The sequence below is a fragment of the Monodelphis domestica genome, chromosome 1 (assembly GCF_027887165.1).
Source record: "Monodelphis domestica isolate mMonDom1 chromosome 1, mMonDom1.pri, whole genome shotgun sequence".
Taxonomy (NCBI): domain Eukaryota; kingdom Metazoa; phylum Chordata; class Mammalia; order Didelphimorphia; family Didelphidae; genus Monodelphis; species Monodelphis domestica.
Window position 1 is genome coordinate 261,182,057 of NC_077227.1, and position 20,192 is coordinate 261,202,248.

At 40.9% G+C, this 20,192-nt stretch overlaps 1 pseudogene; it reads left to right on the forward strand.

The window, feature by feature from the left end:
- The first annotated feature begins 777 nt into the window (after positions 1-777).
- LOC100619734 (60S ribosomal protein L18a-like) lies at positions 778-9,314 on the forward strand (annotated as a pseudogene).
- Positions 9,315-20,192: the final 10,878 nt, after the last annotated feature.

A 20,192-nucleotide genomic window follows, 5' to 3' on the forward strand; every position in this document is an offset into this window, starting at 1 on the left:
AAATTGCCCTCCAGAATGGTTGGATCAATTCACAACTCCACCAGCAATGCATTAATGTGGGACAATTCTGAAAGACTTATGATAAGCAGTGCTATCCACCTCCAGAGAAAGAATTGTTGAGTCCAGTGGATGAGGATCAAAGCATGCTTTCTTTCACATCAGAGTATTTATGGTTTTCTGCAGGAGTTTTGGCTTTGTCTGAGTGTGCTCTTATAACAATGACCAATATGGAAGTGTGTTTTGCATGATAATATATGTATGGCCCAGAAAAATAAAATAACATAAAATGAGGGAGTTGGACCAGCTGGCCTCTGAAGTCCCTTCCATGATCCTGAGGAAGACTGGTTAATGTGATACAATAAAAATAAGGAATTAAAACCAAAGGGATATAATAACACCCTTGTGGGATTGAATGGAACATTAAATATTATGCTGATTAAACTGCTGATAAAATAATAAATAATCCACATGGATACTAAAAAAAAAAAGTTGTCCTCCTCACTTTCACTTCCAGAGTCACTAAAGTCCAGTGACCAAAGTGAGGATGCCTGGTGGTGGCCTGGGATGCAGTGGACGGCTTTGGTTTCTTCAATGTCTAACCACACTTTAAGTCCCCCACAGCACCTGCTTCATAGTTACTGAGATGAACTGTTCTCATCTATCTATTCCTGGAGAGGAGGGTAGTCTTCACATGCCTGGGGTAGACACTTCCTAACTTATCAGCCAAGGTTTGTAGCCATCCAGTTACCCTCAACCTAGTTTAGTCCACCTGCTGAGATGTATGTGACTGCCGAAAATGGTTTCTTGGAGTCCCAGGTGAGAGCTGGGCAGCAGGTAGACACCAAAGATGGATAAGCAACCCTGAACAAAAGGGCTCAGCAACCCTCCTACCAGAGGTCTTAGTCTTCCCTGAAAACCCTTTCAGTCCCAAAGTACATCTTAATAGACACCCCCTAGATCAGTGGTTCTCATCCTTTCTAATGCTGTGACCCCGCAATACAGCTCCTCATGTTGCAGTGACCCCAAACCAAAACTACTTCAGAACTGTAATTTTGCTACAGTTATGATTCGAAATGTAAATACCTGATATGCATTATGTATTCTCATTGCTACAAATTGAGAGGTTGAGAATCGCTGCTCTAGGGCTTAATAGACTGAAGGGAATGGAAGCTCTCACACTCTGCATGGAATTGTATATGGAATTGAATATTGGATATTTTCATGATTTCATAGGTGCAGAGAAATCCTGGTGGGGAAACTTCCTCCCCAGAATCAAATCAGCACCTTTGCAGAAACTTATCATCGTATAGAGTTGTGGTCCTGGAGCATTGCCAAGGTATCACAAAGAAGGAAGATTTGAACTCAAGTCTCAGTGAGTAAGAGACAGGCTCCCTATCCACTGTGACATACTGCCTTATGTTCCAAAGTTGAATTTATAGAATACAATAATTATTGGAGAAGTTTTCTATAGCTGTAAACTATAGTCTTTCTCCTCTCCTTGGTTGTTTCCCTCCTACCCCAGCCATGTCCTTTTCTACTTAGCTAAGTCAGTTCATCTCTAGAAAGCGTTAACAATACTCATTCATTGCTTTTTCTGTTAAGAACAAGGCTAGGGATCTATGCCCCAATTCCCACAACTCCAAATGGTGCAGCATGTGCTGTTCAGACCCTCTCCTAAAAATAATAGCTAGGACTGAAATGACCAAATAACAACAAATTCTAGGGCAGGCAGGTGGCACAGTGGATAGAGTACTGGGCTTGAATTCCTGAATTCAATTCCAATTTTAAATACTCACTAGCTGTGTGACCCTAGGCCAGTCACTTAACCTTGTTTGCTTCAGTTTTCCCATCATTAAGTGAGCTAAAGAAGAAAATGACAAACCACTCCAATCTCTTTGCCAATAAAACACCAAACGGAGTCACAAAGAGCTGAAAATGACTGAACAACAAAAACAACTATATAGTGGCTTAAGGCTTGGGAAGCATTTTACAAATATTATCTTATTTGATCCTCATAGGAACACTGGAAAGTAGGTGCTAATATTATTTTCATTTTTCAGAAGAGGAAACTGAGGTTAGCAGAGATTAAGTGGTTTGTCCAGGATTATACAGCTGGAAAAATTGTAAAGGAGTACTTGAACTCAGGTCTTCCTGGTCTCCTAACCCCAGCACTCGGTATCTAGTTGCCTTGTCTGCATTTCTCAAACTCTTCACACAAAAACTGGTCTCATTCCAAAGCTGAGGATCTGACCTGACAGATGGCCAAAGTCTAGACCTGGTATGGAGATAAAAAGATGTGCAAAAGTCAACCAAAAGAAAAGCGGTTGGAGGAGGCAGTTAGGTGGCTCAGTGGAGTGAGAGCCAGACCTAGAGATGGGAGGTCCTGGGTTCAAATTTGACCTCAGACATTTCCTAGCTGTGTGACCTTGGGCAGGTTACTTAACCTCTTCTGCCTTGAAACCAATGCACAGTATTAAGTAAGGGTATAAAAGAATTAAAATTTAAAAAGCAAGAGCAGGAGAAAGAAACACATCTCACTTGCCTTTGTTCCTCCACTTCCCCTCTGGCTCAAGCTTCCTCTTTCTCTGCTCTTGGCTGCAGGCTTCTCACTGCTGTGTGGAAATCAATCTCCAGGTTTTCACACCTTCAGGCTGATCAGCAGGTGGCTGCTAATGGTCTACACAGGTGGCCGGTAATGGCTCTGTGACTGCCCAGGGAACCACAGGAAGCAGAGCTGGATGGGAGGGAGATGGGGATGCAGTAAGGAGGGGAAACCATTCAGGATTCCAGCTCTGCCATAGGTGGCAGCAAATAGGGCTTTTTGATGCCATCTCAGAGGACTTTTGAGCTTCAGCTTTCTAGTATCCACTGATCAGGAATCAGATCTCTTTTGGATTTGCTACGGGGTTTAATCAGAATTAAACGCAATAAAGATCTTCCCATCAGCAACCACATTTCCTCTGATGCCTCTGACCTTAATGGCCAGGACCCAGAGTTTTAAATTCCCTTAGTAGTCAGATGTTGACTTAGAGACAGCTAGAAGCAGGAAACAGACTCCAGGCCCTCTGGTAGAGATGGCAAGAAATACTGGTACTTGGGGTGCACTGGATTTGGGGCCAAGGATTGGCTTTTAATAGTTATGGGGCAGCTAGGTAGCTGAGTGGATTGAGAGCCAGGTCGAGAGATAGGAGGTCTTGGATTCAAATTTAACCTCAGATATTTCTTAGCTGTGTGACCCTGGGCATGTCATTTAATCCCACTTGCCTAGCTCTTACCCCTCTTCTGCCTTGGAACCAATACACAGAACTGATTTCAAGATGAAGGTAAGAGGACACAAGTAATACCCAATGAAATTGCATGTTGGCTGCGGGAAGGGTGGGTGGAGGGGAGGGAGGGAAATAATGTGATTATTGTAGCCAAGGAATAATGTTCTAAATTGACTAAATAAACTAATTCAAATGGAAAAAACAAACAAACAATAAATAAATGAATGAATGAATAGATCGATAGATAGATAGATAAATAAATATTGGGGGGAGAATGACAAAAAAAGAGAAACAAGATGAAGTTAAGGGTTTACAAAAAAAAAAATCAACTGTTGGCTGAGTTGCTAAGAGTGTGAGAGCTGATCTGGAACAAAGCAGATTTGTGGCTATGGAAAGGTGAAGAAGAGAGCTGCAGAAACTATTATAGCTGCATTTAGGGTTGAGAGATGGCCAAGACCTCTGAGGGATGGCCTCTTTGCTGCCAAAGAGTTCTGTTTTCTCTGTTTTCCAAGTGGTAACCTGAAGGTGACTGTAGGAAAAGAATGGAAATGCATTCATCTGGGGCATGGCCTCAGAATGTTTCTTCTGTGACTCAGTGTTTTAAAATCTCTTTTTCTGTTCCAATTAAGTGCTTTAGGTGGCTTTGAACTGCGGTTTTGCCCTAAGTCTCTGGGTAATAACTGAGTATTTAAAAACGAGGTTGAGTTTAGCTGTTCCCAGTTTCACTCTGGGAGGAGAGCTCAAGCTACCTGCTGTATTCTTAAACAGAGAATCACCACCATAAACCTGATCCCAAGGCCATTAAGGGCTAGTGCTGGCTGGCCCAAGAAGCAGCAGACAACAAAGACGGGTTGAGCCAATTCTCAATGTCCAGAGGCCCAAGCAGGCCCTCCTCTCCCCTTGACCTCTGTCAAAACTGAAAAGAGCAGGGCATGCCCCAGATTGCCCAGCAAATGCCCAACTGAGGCCGGAGGGATTTCCAACCTGGACTCACTTTATTATTGCTGCTCAGTATGTGCTGAATTGTAAGTATTGTAAGTAAGTAATTTAACTGGAATCCAGGGGTGGGGCTGTAATTATACTACAGAATTGTAGGCCAAGTCTCTCATTGCCTGACCAACTTTAACATGAAATAAGGTGTATGTGGGGTTGAGGCCATGGATTCTTCCTCACCAGCATCCTTCCTCCTCCTGTGCTTGTTTTTCCTCACTTTCTCTATCCTGTGTGCCCAACTTCATCCCACACATGTTCCCAGACACACAACTTATATTATCACAGTCCTTAATTTAGGATTGCTCTTCTAGTACAGCAAGGCAAAGCATCAGTTGGATACTGAGGTGAGTGGACCTCATAGGAATTTGCCACGTGTAGGAAGATATTCTGGACAGAATTTTTTTCCCTAGTTCTCTTCCTTTGTCAAATACTGCTCAGATAACCTTAATGTTTATCGTTCACCCCTTCTAGGTCTACCTTGGTTCATTTTCTTTTTCTTTTCTTTTTTTTAAACCCTTACCTTTAGTCTTAGATTGGTTCTAAGGCAGAAGAGTGGTAAGGGCTAGGAAATGGGGGGTTAAGTGACTTGCCCAGGGTCACATAGCTAAGAAGTATCTGAGATCAGATTTGAACCCAGGCTCTCAATCCACTGAACCACCCAGCTGCCCCACCTTGGTTCATTTTCAAGAAAGAAATATAGCCACCAAGTCTCTGCCTAACAAAGAGCCCACGAGCTTTAATAGCTCCTCTTGCAAAGACTACAAAACCTGTGAAAGGAAAAACTAACTAACATTCTCACAACATGGATCTGAGCCTCAATTCCACTAGAAAGCTAACATGGTATAGGAGTCCTAGACTTGTGTAGTGGGAGGAGAAGTGGTTACTCCTCTGACTCTGGGTCATGCATAGACACTTTTCCAGGAGAAGATGCTGCCTGACTTTGCCCCTTTCCACATAGCTGCTTCCTGGTCTAGTACTTTGGCCACTAATTTTTTTAATAATGAATTTAGGTTTGGGTTTTTTGTTGTTGTTGTTTATTTCTTTTACTCGACATCACTTTTGTTTTTTGAGGCAAAGAATGTTTAACCATGTCAGTATTCTGCTTCTAAAAAAAATCTTAAATGATTCTCTATTTCCCCTAGCTAAAATAAAAAACAAGCAAAAAATCCATAGGGAGTCCCAAACGTCTTAGGGTGGTTTTAAGCTATTTAAGCTTATAGAACACAACAATTTTGGAAGGCGATTTCGATAGACATAAAATTGCTGTCTTCCTCTTCTCCATGGTTGTTTTCTTCTTGTCTCTGTCAAGCTGAAAAAACACAGAACTACCAAAGTAGTTATAGTAGAACTTGTCTTGAATTGGGCAAGGGAGATAATGCCCTCATGGCCACTACATGGAGTCACTGCTCTGAACTCTAGGAACACTGTATCCAATAAAGACACCAATAATGAGAATTTCCACTGAATTGTAGAACTCAGGGTTTTGTATGTACTTTAGGGGGAACAGTATAGGAAAGGACTGGCAACTGTTTGGCTGACATAGACTCTAGGGAAATAGGATGCAGCCAGAGGCTAGAATACCCTGGAGTGACCTAGATACAATAAGAGAAACTAAGAAGACGAAAGGGGTGCTTGAGATTTGATTATATTTGCTAATCCTATGTAGGGTGATCAATGGATAATTGAGGGTTTAAGTTCAGTCTCTCCAGACTGGACACTGGTGCAGACCAAGTGTGGTAACTGGAATAAGATCCAGCTCAGGTCCCCACCTTTCCCATTAAGTCTTTCCTCATCCTTTAACCTGAAATTGAATTTTCCTTCATATTTCATATAATGCTTGGTCTAGATCCTTTCTTTACCATGATCACATTCTGCTTTATATCATACATATTGGTGTACAAGTTCTATTCTCCCCATTAGACTTTTTGAAAGAGAATTTCTTGTTCCATTATGTCGCTTTGTTTAACATCATCTCTCAGTAATCTGGAGGTCAAAGACCACTGAGTAAATTTAGATATAGATAAGCCCTCAGAGAAAGAAAGTTAAAGAACCAAGGAACCAATGAGATAGGCACTGCCCAGAAAATTAAGAAACTATGGTTGTTTCCTTAGATATGATGTGTGAGAGCTAGTGAGTCGAGAAAACAGCTTATAAGGAGAGACCCAGGAGCCTGTTGGAGTCTTCTGGCTGGACCGTCGAGGCTAGAGGAACCCTTGTCAGAGATAAGCATCAATCCATCATGGTGGCCAATAGATTAATAAGCTATGTATCTTTCTACTTCTCCCCTACCTTTCCCTCTTTTTACTACTGCTACTTTGATTTAATAAAGTTATTAAGTTACTAATAGTCTCATAATTTTAATTATTACAGACTGTAAGTTCCTTGAAGGCACAGGTGGTATCCCCAATGTGTAGTAGAATATTTACAAATAATAATCACTTAAAATGCTTGTAGAATCTAATTTGCTGTGTTATTCATGGACTGGAATATTTGAGCTAGTTATAAACTGTCTTTCCTCTTAAGGAGGGAAGGTTTTAATGTGGGAGATAACGCCTCCCTTAAAATGACGCCATGGCAGGAAATAAGATTACATTTTGGGTGAATTTGCTGCAAGAAGCTCAATGAGTGTGCATGAGGGAGAGGGGGAACAGGCACAGGTACACACACACGCATACACATATAAACACAAACACACAGAGTCTACATATTCTGCCAGTTTCCACTTATGGGAAATGATTTGCTTTTGGGCTGGATAGGGAGTTTGACTCCCTATCCGGATAGGGATAGACGGATAGAGTTTGACTCTCTTTCTCTTTCTGCCTCTTCCCTTCTCTCTCCTCCCCCTCCATCCACCATTTGTTATCTGCCTGGTAATTATTGAGCAAATAGCCATTACCCAGTTTATAGTCAAGCCTTCAGATATTAAAATATAGGGGCTATAGAGAGTTCATGACAAGACATGGTATAAAGGGAGGGCCAAAAATTTTATGCAGATTTTGCAGATCTGGGAGCACTGCACCCTAATTCTAAAGATATGGAAAGGATACCTGTAGTTACCAGGCAGGGTTTGCAGGGTTGGTTTCCTAGGATAATGTCTGAGGTCATCGAACAGGAAGCATTTTATTCCCAAGGTTTTTGTGTTTGGTGATAAAGAAAGTCTTAGTGGTTTGACTTTCATGTTGCAAACCGCCTCCTGTCTCTCCCTCAGGGTACCTTGCTTCTCCAGCTAGGCTGGGTTTCCCTGGCTGGCAGTTGGTTGGCAGCTGGTAGAAATGATCATAGTAAATGTTTCCCTAGAGGATGACTGTGAGGGCTGGATTGGAAATAGGTTTGGTGGTTTGGCGATGCTACTCCCAGAGAGGGTACTATGCTCTTTCATTAAATGACTTTACTTTGAACAAATTGTGTCTTCAGTCTGATGAATAATAATAAGCACATCAGTGGGGACTCATGAACTATGCTATTGGGACCATCAAACAACCTCTGGGGTCTTTTTTTTTAAACCTTACCTTCTGTCTTAGAACGGATATTAGGTATGTCTTCCTAGGCAGAAGAGTGGTAAAGACTAGAAAAATGGGTTAAGTGACTTGTCCAAGGTCACATATAGCTAGGACATGTCTGAGGTCAGATTCAATCCCAGTACCTCACATCCACTGAGCAACCTAGCTGCCCTTCATCAAAGAATCTCAAATCTTGGGTAGTCATTCTCTGAAGAAATCTGACCTGTGAGTTGGAGGGTCCCCCTGGGCTCTATCTCTTTTAATTTTCTCATCTTTTTATCAGTGATTAATAATATTGATTCTAAGGCAGAAATTAAGGGTTTAAAAAATACAAAAAAATTTACAAATAAATATTTATTATTAGTATCTCAAGTCTCCTCTTTCTAAAATGCTAGCAACTCCCATTTTGTTAAACCTTGTGATTTAACAGTTGATAAAAATACCCCCCAAAAAATAGAATGGCAAACGAATCACAAAAATCACAGAAACTCAGTTGGAAGGGGCTTTAGAGGCAATCTAGTCCAAAACACATTTGGTTGACTATAAGTAGTCATTCAGTCTTTTCTTGAAGAAATGATGGTGAACTTATGAGCTCCTAAGAAAGCACATCACACATTTGGATAGAGCGAATCGCTGAACTTCCCCCCCCCCCCTTACATCAGAACTCGATTTGCTTTCTTTCTCTTTCTCTCTCTCTCTTTTTTTTCTTTTTGGTCAATAAGTGGGGATGCCTCAGGTACCCTGAGAGAATATAAGGTAGTTGGATGCTGCCTCCCTACTCCCAGGAGTCCAGTGCCACCTCTTTCCCTGATCTGGGTTTTTGCTCCCAATCATGTGGTACCAAAGTCCTGATTTTGACTTGTTGAAGAAGGTAAAGAAGTCTTCTGGGGAAATGTATGCTGCAAATAGGTCATTGAAAAATCCCCTCTTGTGGTGAAAAATTTTAGTATCTAGCTGGTCTATGATTCTAGGAGTGGCACTCACAACATGCACAGAGACTTGACCATTGCCTGTGATGTCATTCAATGCTACCAAGATATGGGGGCCCATCACCATACTGGGACCTACTCCACCCAGATTACGAAAATGGACAAAATTCCTGCCAATAAGTACTGCTGGCCGTCAGTCAAGAAGTTTCATGACTCCAAAATCAAGTTCCCTCTGCCACATAGAGTCCTGAATCAAAGCACAAGTCATATTTTACTACCAAGAGGCCCAACATGTTCTAGAAGAAAATGCAAAAACAAGGAGATATATTTTACTCTGATCACTACAATGATCCAAGACAATTCTAAAGGATTCATGATGAAAAATACTAAAGAGAGAACTGATGAAATCTAAGAGCAGATTGAAGTATACGTACTTTTAAAATTTTGTTTCTTGCTCTTTGTTTTTTTGTAACATAGGAAAGATGGGAATATATTTTACATAATTCCATATATGTAACTGATATATTATTTGCTTTCTTAATGATTAGAGGAGGGGAGGAAGGGAGGGAGAGAATTTGTAACTCAAAATGTTTTTTAATGTTTAAAATAAATTAATTTTTAAAACTCTTGCTTTAATACCTACTATCATTTTATATCTTTCTGTTCCTTCTTAGTTAAACTCTTTGAAAAAGTCTACATTTGATATCTGACTGTTTCTTCTCTGCTACCTGGCTTTCTTACCTCATCATTCAACTAAAATTGCTCTTTTAATTGCCAAATCTAAATGCTTTTTCTCATTCCTCATTCTTTTTGACCTCTCTCCATCATTTGATCCTGCTGACCACCTTCTCCTCTTGTGTACTCTCTTTGTTATGGGTTTTGGGGACACTGCTCTCTCTCAGTATTCCTCTTATCTGTCTAATCACTCCTTTTAGAACCTCAGCTGGATTTTGGCCTATGCCATTTCCACTACGTGCAGATATCTCCTAAGACTTTCTCCTGGGTCTTCTCTTTTCCCTCTATCCTATCTCATTTGGTGATCTCATCAGCACCCAGGAATTCAATAAATATTTCTTTTTTTTTTTTTAATCCCTTACCATCTTGGAGTCACTACTCTGTATTGGTTCCAAGGCAGAAGAGTGGTAAGGGCAAGGCAATGGGGGTTAAGTGACTTGCCCAGGGTCACACAGCTGGGAAGTGTCTGAGGTTACATTTGAATCTAGGACCTCCCGTCTCTAGGCCTGATTCTCAATCCACTAAGCCACCCAGCTGCCCCTCAAAAAATATTTCTAAGCAATTCCATGCCATCCTTCCCCCCCTACACACACATATATTCACAAACTATTTAATAAACTCCAGTAATTCCTTATTACTTCTAGGATCATTTATAAACTCTTCCAATTAGCATTTAAAGCTCTTCACAACCAGGTTCTAATATTTTTGAATCTTTGAATCTTCTTATATCGACTCTATTCCAGTCTTCAAATGAGCCATCCTGGAGTATTTGCAGTTCCTTACATACCACACCCCACCTCACCTCTCCGTGCTTTTGCACTGTCTGGCCCCATGCCTGGAATGCTTTCTATCCACATGTCCATCTCATGGAATGCCTGGCCTCTTCATGATTCAGGCCAAGAGCTCCTTTCTGCAAGAGATACTTCTCATTCCCTGGAGATGCTGATACTTTTCTCTCTGGGATTACCTTTTATCTACTTTGTATATCTCTAGTGTATACATATGTAACATGAATATGCATATGAATCTGTTCATCTGCACAATAGAATTTTATGCCTAGAATTTTCACTGGAACTCCCCTCTAGAATCTACTCTTTGGATCATCAGAGCTTGGGCCAACGTGATTTGGTAACTGTGCCAGTAGGCACAGGGTTTACATAGCTGGTAAGTGAGACAACTTTCCAGGAGAAAACACCCTAGAGCTCAAAAGACAGCTTAGCAGACCTGCTTGGTTTGGAGGGGAGCTTTCTCCTACAGCTGAAGAAGAGATGAAGCAAGAGCCCAGAAGATACACGCCAGTCTGGAATTAAGTTTGCTTTTGATGGGGCTGGACCCATGTTACCCATTAGTTACTACCTCTGTCTGGACCACTTCGACTAGGTCCAACCAGCATGAGGGATGTGCTCAATGCTAGTGACCTGCTACCATGTCTGGACCCCTCCTTCTACTTTGCCCCAGTTTTTTAGAAAGGTTTTTAAGGGAAGGCTTTGTAGGATTTCAGAGCCAAGATTCCTGCAGGTAGTGTGGGAGTGTGGATGGCAAGTAGTTGTACTGCTATAGTGTCATTTCATGCAGAGTTGTGTCCTAGCTTAGGTTCCTGGGAGTCGAGATCCCTGGTGGTAAGCTTCATTTTTTAGTGATAATGACCTGGAAAACCAGTCTGAGCTGGTCAGCTTATGAGGCATGATGGCTGCTGCTGAGGCTAAAGCTGATCCTAGACTAAGCTAACTAGACTCTTGTCTAATAAAGTGTGACTCTGGGGCTCCTCCTGTCGTTCCAATAAAGATAGAACACCCAGGGAAGAAGACTGCAGGGGCTACAGGGCATTCTGAGAACCATCTGATTACAGAGGATTCTTTGCTCTTTCTATTCAATAGGATAGGGCTAACTCAACTCTTTTGCTCAGATCTCACCCATCCTTTTTCCCCTAGGATCTAATCAGTTCCTTTCCACCAACCTGGGCAGGCAGCCAACCTAAGAGTAGGTCAGCCAGAAGACTCTGGAAAGAATGGTAAAGTGTTTGTTGTGAGACAGGGCAGGCAAGGCAGCCAGTACCCAAAGGAAGTGAATTCCCAAAAAGAGGAGAAGAGGAATTGTACTTGATAAAAGTGAGTACTGAGGGGTATAAGGAGCAATTATAAGACGAAATTGAAATAATGTTTGGGGGGCGGATCAAATACCCAATATTTTGAGCACCTCCCACTTGTAGTTGAGAAGATAAGTTGAAGAATAAGGTATGGTCCTTTCCTTTAAAAGAGCTTGCACCTACCCAAACTTATCTATGTATTTAGTGCCATACCCATTGAACTTCCAAAAAACTTTTTTACTGAATTAGAGAAAACCATAACAAAGTTCATTTGGAAGAACAAAAGATCAAGGATATCCAGGGAAATCATAAAAAAAAATACAAAGGAAGGTGGCCTTGCAGTCCCAGATCTCAAACTATATTACAAAGCAGCAGTCATCAAAACAATTTGGTACTGGCTAGGAGACAGAAAGGAGGATCAGTGGAATAGACTTGGGGTAAATTACCTCAGCAAGACAGTCTATGACAAACCCAAAGACCCCAGCTTTTGGGACAAAAATCCACTATTTGATAAAAACTGCTGGGAAGATTGGAAGACAGTGTGGGAGAGATTAGGTTTGGATCAACACCTCACACCCTACACCAAGATAAACTCAGAATGGGTGAATGACTTGAATATAAAGAAGGAAACTATAAGTAAATTAGGTGAACACAGAATAGTATACATGTCAGACCTTTGGGAAGGGAAAGATTTAAAACCAAGCAAGACTTAGAAAGAGTCACAAAATGTAAAATAAATAATTTTGACTACATCAAATTAAAAAGGTTTTGTACAAACAAAACCAATGTAACTAAAATTAGAAGGGAAGCAACAAATTGGGAAACAATCTTCATAACAAAAACCTCTGACAAAGGTCTAATTACTCAAATTTATAAAGAGCTAAACCAGTTGTACAAAAAATCAAGCCATTCTCCAATTGAAAAATGGGCAAGGGACATGAATAGGCAGTTTTCAGCCAAAGAAATCAAAATTATTAATAAGCACATGAAAAAGTGCTCTGAATCTCTTATAATCAGAGAGATGCAAATCAAAACAACTCTGAGGTATCACCTCATACCTAGCAGATTGGCCAACATGACAGCAAAGGAAAGTAGTGAAAGCTGGAGGGGATGTGGCAAAGTGGGGACACTAATTCATTGCTGGTGGAGTTGTGAATTGATCCAACCATTCTGGAGGGCAATTTGGAACTATGCCCAAAGGGCAACAAAAGACTGTCTAGCCATAGCACTGCTGGGTTTGTACCCCAAAGAGATCATAAGGAAAAAGACTTGTACAAGAATATTCCTAGCTGCACTCTTTGTGGTGGCAAAAATTGGAAAATGAGGGAATGCCCTTCAATTGGGGAATTGCTGAACACATTGTGGTACGTGTTGGTGATGGAATACTATTGTGCTAAAAGTAATAATAAAGTGGAGGAATTCCATGGGAACTGGAACAATGTCTAGGAATTGATGCATAGTGAAAGGAGCAGAGCCAGGAGAACATTGTACACAGAGACTGATACACTGTGGTACAAAAGAACGTAATGAACTTCTCCATTATTGTCAATGTAATGTCCCTGAACAATTTGCAGGGATCTAGGAGAAAAAACACTATCCACAAGCAGAGGACAAATTGTGGGAGTAAAAATACCGAGGAAAGGCAACTGCTTGACTACAGGGATTGAGGGGATACGATTGAGGAGAGACATGAGCACCCTAATGTAAATACTAACAACAAGGAAATGGGTTTGGAACAAGGACACATGTGATACCCATTGGAATTGTGCATTGGCTAGTGGAGGGGTGGCGGGAGGGGCGGGGGGGGGGGGGGAAGAAAAAGAAAATGATCTCTGTTTCCAATGAATAATGTATGAAAATGACCAAATAAAATAATGTTTAAAAAACAAAAGAGCTTGCAATATAGTTGGTGTGGTGGTAGTGGTAGCCAAGAATTATTGGGTATAAGGTGTCAAGTTGCTGAAAACCTCTAGGGAACCCCTCAGTTCACACAAATAGTCAATCCTCCCTTCCTTGTTCTCAGTGAGCTAAAGAATTGTCCTGCCTACTTTTCTTTCCACCACAGTTCTTAACCAGCTATCAATGGCTGTGGAAAGAATTTCAGGGGTCTGTAAACTTGATGGGGAAAATTACATCTTTATTTTAAGCAACTAAAATTTGGTATTTTCTTCAATTGTGAATTTCTTAAAAAAAATATTATTCTGAGGAGTCCATAGGTTTCACCAGAATGCCAAAGGGATCCATGGCACACAAAAAGTTAAAAAATGCTACAGGATGTTTTGTAAACATGAACAAATTGCGGCCTTTCTGAGTATCAGTTCCTACACTTACAAAATGAAAATAATAACACCTACCCTGCCTACCTCACAGAGGTTTAAGGAGAATCATATTAAATCATGTAAAGCAGAAGAAGGTAACTGACTTTCATTTTTCACTAAAAAAGATTTTTTTCTCATTTTCTTCATTATTTATCTTCCTTTTCCATCTAATTTAATCTTGTATTCTTCATTTCATGTCCCTTACACTTACTTTAGTCCATCTTTAGGTTCTGTATTCTTCATGAAATTAAAATCTCTAAGCTTACTTATTTGGGGTTCCCTTCTTCAAACAGTTTCTGTGTTGTTGTCTTGTAAATCTTGTCCCTTGGTCCCTTTTTTCTATTGTGCTTTCTTAGAAATACCTCTCTCTGCAGATAATAGAAAAGATATTACCCCATGATAGGTATTTTTTTTTAATATGCCTGATTATGCAGTTTATTATTAACCTTAGCCTTCTCTAGGGTCATTTTCTCCTTTGCCATGCCTTCCCACTCTTCTTCTTCTTTTTTTTTTTTTTTTTTTTAATAAAAACCCTTACCTTCCGTCTTGGAGTCAATACTGTGTATTGGCTTGTGTGACTTGCCCAGGGTCACACAGCTAGGAAGTGGCTGAGGCCGGATTTGAACCTAGGACCTCCTATCTCTAGGCCTGGCTCTCAATCCACTGAGCTACCCAGCTGCCCCCCCACTCTTCTTAGTATTAGTTACCCTTATGAGTGCCAATTCCCTTTCTCCTGAGGTATATGAGAGATCTTTCTGAGAACCAAATGACTATAGATTATACCCATTACAAGCTCTTCATTTTCCTTTATGGAATGTTTCTTCCTTCAAGAGAAGTTTAGTTTCCCACCACTCAAACAAGATTTTCCCCATTTCCTACCTCCTATTTAAATCCATCCCTTTACTTCCTTATCTATTCTCCTCAAGGTTCTCTTTTTCCTGAGAGATTAGTTATTTCTGCTGCACTGCTAATCTTTGTCTTGATTATAATGTATCTTCTCCCTCCCCTTTCCTCTTTAATGTACCTTCCCATTCACCTATAGGTAGGGTGCTGTGAAGTTTATTTAGTCCATGATGTTTGTTTGTTTTTTAAAACCCTTGCCTTCCATTTTGGAATCAATACTATGTATTGGTTCCAAGGCAGAAGAGTGGTAAGGGATAGGCAATGGGGGTTAAGTGATTTGCCCAGGGTCACACTGCAGGGAAGTGTATGAAGTCACATTTGAACCTAGGACCTCTCGTCTCTAGGCCTGGCTCTCAATCCACTGAGCCACCAAGCTGCCCTGGTCCATTATATTTTGATTATTTCATCACTCCTTTTTGATTTCTGCTTTTACCTGTGTCCCCTAGTCTACTTTTAGAAAGAAATCTTTAAGGATCTCTCCATTGTTATTTTGTTGTTGTTGACCTTGGTTATTGAATTTGTTTATTTGTTGTGTGTCTATTGTCAAAGATGTTTGGAAAGCAAGTAATTTGTTCATGTCTGGTTTTCTTCCCAAGAATACTTTGAATACCTGTTTTTCTAAAAAAAATAAAAATTTGGATTTGGTGGTACCTTTGCCTTCTTTATATGTTATTCCGTTCACTTTTCTAGTTTCTGGTGGGTGCTAAATAGTCTTGTGTTATTCAAATTCCCTTTCTTTTGAAGGTTTTTCTCCACATCCCTTGAAGAATCCATTTAACATCACAGGAATTATTAAGTTAACCACTCTATCTTGGAGTTTGCATCATAGTTTTGTTTTGTTCTGAGAGGTAATATATGTTTTCTTTCAATTGGCACTTTGTTCTTTGTGTTCACAGGTCTGTGTAGTTTTCTTGAAATATTTCCTTGGTGTTCAGGTTTTTTTGACTTGTCCTATTCTTCTGGGAGATCTATAATCCTTAAGTTTTCTTTATGTATCCTGCCTTCAAGATCAGTATGTTTTGCTTCTAGGGAGATCATGTTTTCTTTTAATGTTATTGCATTTTGCTTTTCTTCTTTTAGATTGTTCTCTGCTTCAGTTTATTTGTAATTTGTAATCACAGTCAGTTCTCTCTGGTTTCTTTGGGGAGACTTGCCACTATGGATTCAGGCATCTCTATTATTTCAAGCCATAAATTCAGTTTTTATGATTCTTGCTTCTTTTATAAATCATTCAGGAACATCCTGCTGTGGCTCTTGAGGATCCATGGGATTCTCTGCTCCATCAAATATTGTTTCATTTTTCTTTGTCTTATAATATTTATTTAAAGATACCCAGACTCACTTAGGTTATCTAATAGACATGTAGTGGGGCCCAGAAATAAGAAGAATGGAACAAGATGCAGAAAACCCAGAAGTTCCAGGGGACAAATGAAGGACTCCTCTAAAAGAGTGGAGTCAGAGAAGACCATCTCTGATGACCACCGATAAACAGATAAAGATGGCATGTGTGTTCCATACTTCTGAGACTGCATATTTCACTGATAGATAACACTGTCCACCTCAGACCCTTGTATTGTAAGACTTGTTAACTTGGAAATAACACAGAATTATTAAATAGTCAGAAAAACCAAGTCTTTAATTAGGATTGGGGTAAGTCCAGTATTTAATTCTTTACTCTGAGTCTGGTGCCACAACTTTTTCAGGGTATAAACCCTGGACTCTGGGGATGTTATCCCTGGGAATGCCACCATGCTAGATGATGACTCTCAGAAACAAAATAATTTGGGGAACCTATATACCATTTGGGGGATCCAGGGGCAGAGAAAGATGATTGACATCAGTATAGCTACAAAGAAAATGGGAGTGTTCAAACTACACAGACAGAATCCAATCAAGCTTGGGAAAGGAATCATAGCTAGAGGCTAGGGTGTAAGAGAAGGGGCTACTTACAATGGATACTAAAGGATCCTTAGCATATGCTTAGTCCCTCCCAACTAGACTTGTCATTCCCCGGAGGATCCCCCACTCATTCTGAAACTGGTAGCCTGGGATTCCCTTCAGGGTGGATTCCCATGGGAACAGGGAACAAGTACAAACTTTGGGGTCTCCAATCTATAAGCTAGTCCTGAAACTTGGGGTTCATCAGATCCCACTAGGTCACAAGTTTGGGATTCCTAGATTCCATGTTGACAGACAATAAAAAGCTAAGTTATGAAATCTTGCATTCTTGCAAAGGGTACCTGAACCGAACCCCAGGGGTTCACCTCAAAAAACAGTAGATCCACATACACTAACATCCTGTGCCCGTTCCTTCTGTTTCTAAGTTCTCTAAATGAGTACTATTGTAGCACTGAAGTGCTTTAGTCCCATCCAATGCAATCTTCTGTCTTTTGGCTTTCCATGGTACTGCCAGGAGGAACATGGGCAGAGCTGAGTTTTGTTGTAAATTTGTGGATCTGCTTATGTAGCCCTTTCAGAGCATAGTTGATGGTGAAGAAAAAGGTCATAAGTGAGTATATTGAGGTTTAGAACTTCTTCTTTCCTGTTTTTTCACTGGGTATTTACTTCATTAGCGTTCTTAGTGTCCTAGACCACTTAATTCCTATTTTAAATGGATTTAAAAGGTTGTGAGGGTTGGAGAAACCTCTTCACTTTGGTCATATAACATAGACGCTTCTTGGATCTTACATTCTAATGGAGAATTCACGTAGAGGAATTGAAGGGGTTCAGGGTTCCGGGAAAGGTACCTGCACAGGGGGCATGGTGTAGAAATCCAGAGTTAGAAGAGCAGATGGGGGGAATGAAGGAACCCCCAATAAAAAGAAGGGGACTGGAAGGGAAGAGGGAAACTCCCCTCACTGCACTTGTTATGGGGTTTTGGATGTGTACCCCTGGGGTTTGGGCAGGATACCTTTTGCAAGAATGCAGGACTCCAAAACTTAGCTTAAAAACAAAAAGAGAAATTTATTAATTTATAAAGTAATGTTGAGAATGGCCAGGAGGATAGCAAGGTGGGAGAGCAAGATGGGGAGCAGTTCCTTGGGAGGAGAGCATGAAAGGAAAGACTTGGATGGAAAGGCTGTCCCCCAGATGACATCAGTTCTGGAGTTTTTATACTCTTTAGATGCTCTGTCCCGGTGTGGACCTGACCTATAGAGTGTTAGTCTCTCAGGCATTTGGTGGGGTGAGGTGGTCATCTGACTGGGGTCTGCCCAGAGGCATAAAGATTCATCTCTTTGTCCATCTTAAATTTGGAGGACAAAAGAAGATAAACATCTCAGGACCCTAGGTGGGGTCATTGGGTGTTTCTAAGTTCAGAGTCAGGAGGAGGCAAAGCAAGGGAGTTTTCCTGATAATAGTCAGCCTGGGTTTCTGGGGATAAAGTGCCCATGTCACACTGAGGGAAGTTATAAGGTAAGAAGATAGCAGCTAAGCCAATGTGGTAAAGTGGGGATTGTGTAAGAAGCCTAGCAGAGAGGAGAGCAAAGAATGCTGGCCAGGGCCCATCCCCAAAAGGTAAGTCCTAGAAGAAATTCACCTGTGGCAGAAGGGGGTCATCAGGGAGAAAAGAGGTGCCATAGTGAGAAGATTCCAGGTCCTAAAAAAAGTGCCAGGGTAAAAAGGCAGATTAAGTCACTTATGCATTTATTGAACTAACTAGTTAGTGGGGGAGGAATTTAAAGAACTACCAGCACAATTAAGATTTACCTAATCTTCTAAAAAAAAAATATATATATATATATATATATAACCCCACCTCACCCTACCCTATAGTATGCAAAGAGAAGCACAACTTTTAAAATGCAAATATAACTGTTAAGTCTAGGACTGGTATCCTAAGAAGCTATTTCATGGAGGAAATTTGAAAGCAAAAAACATGGGCATTGTACCCCTAGAAACTCAGGCAAACTATTATCAGGGAACCTCCCTTGCATCCTCATGACTCTGAGTCTAAAAACACCCAATGACCCCTCTAGGGACCTGAGATGACTATCTTCCTTTGATTGTCCTCTAGATTTAAGATGGACAGAGAGAAGCACCCCCTCCAGAACACACCTCGATCCCATCAGATATCTGTCTGTTCCCTAAAACTAAGGAATCTTTATGTCTCTAGGCAGATGATCACCCTACCTCACCAAATGCCTGAGTGACTAACACTCTCTGTTGTAAAAGGTATAAAATCCCCAGAACTGATGTCGTCTGAAGGACAGCTTTTCCATCCATGCTGTCCTCAAGGTGAATAGCCTTTCCATTCATGCTGTCCTTCCAAGGAACTGCTCCCCATCTTGCTATTTCACCTTATTATCCTCCTGGACATTCTCAACATTACCTCCTAAATTAATACATTTCTCTTTTTTGTTTTTAAGCTAAGTTTTGGAGTCTTGCATTCTTGCAAAAGGTATCCTTCCTGAACCCCAGGGTACAAATCTGCACCCCATAACATCTTGGTGGTCAACGTTTTTGGCTCTCCTGAAAGCTACTCCTATACCCCGGATCATCCATAAGGACACAGCTTCTCAGGCAGGAAGGAGCCTTTTCTTTGACTCTTGAAACCCCCATTTTTTGGGTGATATCTTTGTGGGAACTCTTTTGTGCTCTCTCTCCCATCAGCCCCAGAGGTCAGTTGGGCCAGATTTGGGGTCTATTGGCTTCCCCTTCTGATACTGAGTGCTCTTGGTTGGGCAATCTCTGTGGATGCACAGTTGTTGACCCTCCACTGTGGAATTGGCCATTCTGCATCTAAATGGGACAGAGACAGAGCATACCTTGAGATTCCCCTTTGGGGTGTATAGTTAAAAATTGGAAAAAAATGGCACTAAACAGCTTAAAGAAAAATCAACTAATTTCTTTTTGTAATGTTGAATGTCCATGTTACATCCTTGGTAAGCAAGATGCATGGCCTATCCGTGGCACCCTAAAATTGTAATACCATCCTCTACTTACAATTGAAATTTTTTTTTCAGCCTGAGGTCAAGCCAAATAGGGACTAGTCAACCCAATTAAGACAAAGGGAGAAGCATGCTTGCAGGCCTCTCCTGCTGGGAAGAGATCAAGTCTAAGCAGCCTGAGAGAAAATTCAGTTGGATTTTTTTTGTTTGTTTTCTCTCCTGTTAAATAGTTGAGCAACATCAAGGGAAAAAACTCCCGAGGAAATTGGCTTTTTGATACCCTAAATTCTAATACCAGGTGGTAATTGGACATATTGTATGGACAGAAGCTCCTTACCTTTTAGCTTTATCCCCTCACTAGGCTCCCAGTTCTCCAAACTCTACTCTTTACTTGGATTTTAAGGCAAGGGCCCACCGAGAAATCCAGGTGGAGATGGGGAAAAGGAAACCAGGAAGCTATCAGTTCACTGATTGGATCTGTCTTCCTCCTCCACTGCAGGGAGCTAGAGGGTTGATTCTGAACAGAGGAACAACTGGTGAGACACCCCTATTTTGGGGATTTTTAAATGTATT